Below are 6,190 nucleotides of genomic sequence, written 5' to 3' on the forward strand. Positions count from 1 at the left end.
TGGCTCCATGTGAGAGCAATGCCAAGGGGTCATCTATAACAATCATTTTCAGTGGCTCATTATTCCCCCAGCCAAACAACCCAAAGACCCAATTTCCTCATGCACTGTTCATAAAAGTGACAGATGGCCAAAACCTGGAAAAGCTTTGCTATAATGGCAAGCTCACCGAAGTGCTCCATACAATGCTCCTTAGTACGGTGAAGTTCGGTGTCTGCTCCCTCTCTTTCTCACCCACTCCTTCTACTTTCTCGATTCTGTTCTTTTTTCCGAAGAGAAGAATGTGAAGGAGGAGAACGCGGTGTGTTGAACAGCTTTAGGCCGTATTCCGCCCAGTTCAGTGTTCCTCCTCTTCCTATGGCCCATAATGTGAATGCTGTACGCAAATATTTGTCAGGTACTTTGTCTCTCGCTAAAGGTTCACGCTACCTTAGTGTGGGGCGGCACTTCAATTCCCATAGACAGACAGAGGCCAACTCAAGGTCTCTTTTCATCCCACAGACCTGCCGCTCTCCGGGGTTCAGGGTCATCTAGTAACTTGAGCAAGTCCGCGCCCCTCCACGGCCGCCCGCGAGGGTCCTTTACAGCCGAGGAAGTGCTTGTGTGATAAATGTGTGGCTTGGAACAACAGCTGAGACTAAGACTGCGCTCGGTGTTCTCACTGTCTGCCTCAGACACAAGCGTGGTTTCCTCATAGTTGGGCTCTTTGTCACGAATACTTTCTTTTCATTTCTATCCTCCTCCTGTGATAGCCAAACACTACTCAGCATTAAAAACTTTCTTAGAGGACTTTTTTTCCCCCGCTGTTATGTGTTTCCACTTGTGTGCACTTGGCAGAGGGAAATGCTCGGTCATTGCACCAACTCCATCCACTGCTTACTTGCCTTGCAGTATTGTGGTGTGAGGGGACAGAAAGGGGGCTAGAAGATGCGCGTCGTCTTACAATTAATTCTCCATTGTTTGTGTCTTAAGCTGATAAACTTTTTGGTGCATGCCAACTTAATTCTTTATCTGATGAGGCAGCATTGGCACGCTGCCCAACACATGTCATACATCCCTTGTCGTCTCTGGCCAAACACATGGACAAAGAGCATCCATTGAATTGGAGGGGTGCTGGCTGAATACGAGTGAACTTGATGCGTCACATTTTTAATCTTACTGTCTGTCATACAAATGTAAAAATAAGTACTTGGGCGATAATTTGCCAATAAGTTTGTGACTGACATGGGGACAAATGTACAGTGGGAGATTACCATTGTGTATTAATCAGTGGCGGCAGAGGGGAGGGGGGGGGGGGGGGGTGAGGGGGCAGGACCCCGAGCATCCACCGGGGGGATGGGGGGGGGGGGGGGTCGCCTACAGCCCATGGGCCGTCCGTATGAACAAAGGGAGCATCCGGCCTAACAGACGGCAGCAATACATCGACAGTATGCTTCCAAATTTTCTGTCCACACAAATTTCATGATTCCACTTTCACCTTGCACATAAACTCAAGCTATTTAAGTTGAGTAAACACAAGGCCCATCCGCTCACTGGAGCCCCTCGCTGGCTTTTCCCTTCACTTCATTCATCCTACTGTCACCTTCACCTCCAATTCATCTAATAAAAATAGGGGGCCAAACCCCCATCTCCCTCAACCATCTTTCATCCTGATTTTGTGGTCCTCCCATATGTGCCGCTAATCTCTCCCTTGTGTCTCTGAAATGTCAGTGCAGAGGAGCGAGCATGTACTTGCTCGCTATGGATTTCCAATGGAATGTACCATTTTCGGTTCACCCTGCGTACGTTGCCTGTTTAGATGGGCGGTGATTACGGCGTATTTATTTTCCTACAGGGTGTGGGAAACCAACCTGTTGGTACACTACCATTGTGAAGTGGCCTGCAATCCCTCCTGAAGCTGTGAGTCACACACATATGTCGACACGCGCACACACATGCAGCCACACAAACACCCTCAGTCATTTAGATTAGATTAGATATGCAATTAAGAGTCAGGCTCGCAGTCGAAGCCACCTGAAGGTGCATTGTTAACAATGGAGGGGAGAGGGGGCGGGCAGGCCATGAGAAATGAGAAAACCTGTCTGTGTAACATGAGAATGACGAGTGTCAAAGCGGAAGCAGAGCACAATACTGCAAATGTGGTGTGATTGCCTACGACTTTCAAAGAAAATAAATGGAATTTGAATTTCGATCCTGTCAAGTTACCTTCTCACTTAGTTGATCTCGAGTATCATCACAGATAACGTCTTATTTTTGCATCTTGTACACGATGTCGCGCACAGGTGAGTCGGCGAAGCCTTTGTGTGAGGGTCTGCACGCCTTCTCCTGTTTGTTTGTGTTTGAGGCTAGAGAGCCCTCACAAGTCAGAGTCTCAACTATCTGGCTCAGTGGTAAACGCTGGAGGTCTGTGGATCAGGGTTTAGTGGAGGAGGGGTCAAAAAGAGTGAATGATGGAAGGAGGGAGAGCCGGAGGCCCCTGCAAGACAATTCCCCTGACGTCGGGTCATTCACAGACACAGGAAATGCTTGACCTCACACCCTGAGAAACGTCCACAGCGGCCCACTTGTGTTAAAGGTGTAATTGGGCATAATTAGAAGCTGGCAGAGAGCGAGAGAAATGGAGACGGAATTACGTGCCCCACATGCCTTCCCTTGCTCACGCCTGGCTCCGTCTGGCGGGCTGCGACACAGCGGAGCCAAAATCTCATTGCACAAATTTACAGCAAATAGCATCTGAAAAAAAAACAAGCAAGAGAAATTTCACAACATAGAATCCTTTCAGCGCTAGTGCTACTTTAAGACATATCACACAAGCATGCGTGTGTATCATTTCAACGATGAAGGTTTTTTGCGACACTCCCCCCAGGACGCAAAATTGTCAATGAAATGGTTTTAACACAGACAAATATGCCTACGCAGCTCTGCGGCTATTCGCTTTGTATTTGGGCCCTTTGGTTCCTTCTTTGCAGTTCTCTAGTTCCACCTCATCATCATCGTCATTGTCGTGTTCATCCTATTTCCTGTTGACGATGGCACTTTCCTTTTCTCTGGGCTTGCATTCATTTTCTGTCCAACCCTCCAGTGTCTCAAGCGTGGAGGTAAAACACACAGACAGTCTAACACAGACTCCAGCAAACAGCCAGCTGCTCCCCCTCAAAGCGGAGACTGGAATGCACTTTCGTTTGGCCCTTTCATTCATAAGAAATAAACCATGGTCCCGCATGCTGGGGTTTTAGTGAGAGAAAGGGCTGTCAGCCATTGATGTGATAGGGGGTTGGGTCAGTGAAGGTTGGTGGGTGGGAGAAGGCTTTCAGAAAGGATTCGGAAAGGCAGGTGGGTGTAAATCTCTCCGCAGACACATCAGGTAAACTACCAGCCAGTCATATCCACTTTATTTGGGCACTTATTGATTGTGGTTCAAAGGACTTACACAGTACAGTATTCCTTTGTTGTTTCTTTGACTGATGAGAAAAAAATGGGAACAATCAACTTGTGTGTATGGAATGAGCTTGAGCAAGCCGCAGAAGTTATCAATGGACTTGATGAGAGCAAAGTTTCCACCGTGAAAACGAGTGGGGGAAGAGCTTGAAATGTAAGAAAGCTTCTGGGAGCTCGGTGCTGCGCTGGATGGGGGGCTGGGAAAGCAGGCTTCCAGCACAGAACTCCGTCGAGTCAGTGATCACTCAGGAGGTCTGGAACTCTGACCTCTTACCCCTTAGAGGAGCGGATGCCACCATGGTGAAAATGTGAGAGGTGAGGTATGCGAGCCCCATGAGCCCTGGCGGAAACCATTCTTCCCCCCCCCCCCCCCCCCCAGCACCCTACCCCCAGTGTGATGATGAATGAGATGTTAGCATTGACACAAATTGGCCCATAATAATGACACAAGGCTGCTAAGCACACAGGCGCAGAGCGACAGAGTGGGAATCACAGAATGAAATGCAAGGTAAGAGAGCCACGAAGAAAGACAGAAAAAAAGGTTTTGCAGGGGGAACCCCCCCCCCCCCCAGCTTTCCAACAGCGATGGGGGAGAGATAGATTAATGGTCGAGGGTGGCTGTTCGTGTTTTTCTTCCACTCTCCTGAACAGTGGGGTGGTAAAAGGCAGCCAACGCACAGAAAGCAGAAGATAAAGAGGAAAACACACGCGGATTGTGGGATTCTTGGATGCCACTTTGTGAGTGTTGTCAATCCCTTGTGTCGACTGCCGCTGTGTACGTCACACAGGAAATAGTACTCACCATGGGCCAAAATTGTGCCTACATCTGATAGTTTTTGTGTTTTCAAGTGAACTTTATCTAATATTGCAGTGAGGGTGGGGTGCGGGCGGGGGCGATAACCTCATTCACACGCAGCCAAAAGGCATGCAAAAATACCCATTTAAACACTCACACTTTGTTCCACTCATTTGAATAATGGCATACCACCTTTGGCCACTGTAAGCATTTTCCCCTTTTTCGATGGTTAACATTCCTCTGACTGCACCATATTTGAAAACTCGTTCACTATAATTTCAGAGGGTGATTTTTCTTTTCTTCATGTGGTTTTGTCCTTTGCATACATTCATTCATTCATTTTCCAATCCGCTTTATCCCCACAAGGGTCGCGTGGGGTGCTGGAGCCTATCCCAGCTGTCTTCAGGCAGTAGGATGCCAGCCAATCGCAGGGCACACAGAGACGAACAACCATCCGTGCTCACACTCACACCTAGGGACAATTTGGAGTATTCAATCAGCCTGCCATGCATGTTTTTGGAATGTGGGAGGAAACTGGAGGACCCGGAGAAAACCCACGCAAGCCCGGGGAGAACATGCAAACTCCACACAGGGAGGCCGGAACTGGAATTGATCCCGGCACCACTGCACTGTGAGGTCGACGCGCTAACCACTGGACCACCGGGCCGCTCCCTTTGCATACATCTGTCGCATTATCAGATAACAGATTTCTAATCAAGCATTTGTCAAAATTGTCTCACTTCACCCAACTCATGCATGTACGGCAATAGATTCAATGTCATTCAATTGCTCACGGATGATGGGACGTTGTGATTTCCTCAGATGAACTTCGTGCAAAGATTTATACAATAAATAAAGTGCGGCACATTGATATACATTTTTGGCCTACCGTGGTAAATCATTGCTGATATTGATCGTGAAAATTCAATTTAAATATTATTAATTATTAAAAAGAATATATCATAGAAAATTATTTGGCCAAAGGTGTTCTTTCAGAAGTGTGTATTAAGCTGCTAGCCCTTCACATTAACCAAGAAATAGCTCTTCGTTTCAAAGAAGTTGGTGAAGTAGAGTACCCGAAACAATTGGAGGATGCGTGCCACAATACACTTTTGGTGGCCTCCTACAGTCGAGGTGGGTCGTGATGTTGAACATTTACTCTGTGACAGTTTCTCAAATAAAATATGAATTGTACCTACAGAGTAATTTCAATGCAAACAACTTTAGACTTTTACTTTGAGTATATACGTTCAGAGGAAACAGTACTTTTATTCCGTCACACACTCCTTGGGTGCGAACCATGGGTAATGGTGGACTCCATTACACCAATCAAATGGTGTCAGGCACTCACATGACTGCACATAACGTTTTTGCAGACCTGTCAAAGGGACGCAAATGAAGGACTGAGCAGCATGTGACTCACGTGCGATTTGAGACTGCAATGCAGGACGTGATTTGAATGTGGTTAGTTTTTTCGGAGCACAGCTACATCTCATATGAGGCCATGTACACTTGGCTTTGTCACATCCTGTCCTCTCGAAAAGATGTATAAAAATTCAGTTGAGTTGTACGGGTTATATCCATCCATCCGTTATCTTCACAAGGGTCCTGGGCACGCTATCCCAACTGTCTTCAGGCAGTACGTGGGGTACACTCTGAACTCGTTGCCAGCCGATCGCAGGGCACTCACAGACAAACAATCATTCATGCTTACAGTCACACCTAAGGAAAATTTAGAGCGTCCACTGAACCTATTATGTATGTTTTTGGAATGTGGGAGGAAACCGGATTACCCGGAAAAAAAACATGCAAGCACGAGGAAAACATGCAACCTCCACACAGGAAGGCCGGAGCCCTGAATCGTTCACTGGACTTCCTTACTGTGAGTCAGACGCGCGAACCAGCCCTCCACCGTGCCACCCGATAGTGTTAAAAAATGTTATGAAATTATTGATCTTG

General features: G+C 47.2%; 1 long non-coding RNA gene across 1 annotated transcript in view; it reads left to right on the forward strand.

Annotated features, from left to right (window-relative positions):
- LOC147205991 (uncharacterized) overlaps positions 1–5,252 on the forward strand; it is a 114,610-nt gene extending 109,358 nt beyond the window's left edge. Inside the window, exon 4 of the long non-coding RNA XR_015100696.1 lies at positions 4,598–5,252. This is a non-coding gene — a long non-coding RNA (uncharacterized LOC147205991). The remainder of the gene's footprint in view (positions 1–4,597) is intronic.
- Positions 5,253–6,190: the final 938 nt, after the last annotated feature.

Source organism: Hippocampus guttulatus, chromosome 4 (genome assembly GCF_054856545.1).
Source record: "Hippocampus guttulatus isolate MCC_2025c chromosome 4, RoL_Hgut_1.0, whole genome shotgun sequence".
Taxonomy (NCBI): domain Eukaryota; kingdom Metazoa; phylum Chordata; class Actinopteri; order Syngnathiformes; family Syngnathidae; genus Hippocampus; species Hippocampus guttulatus.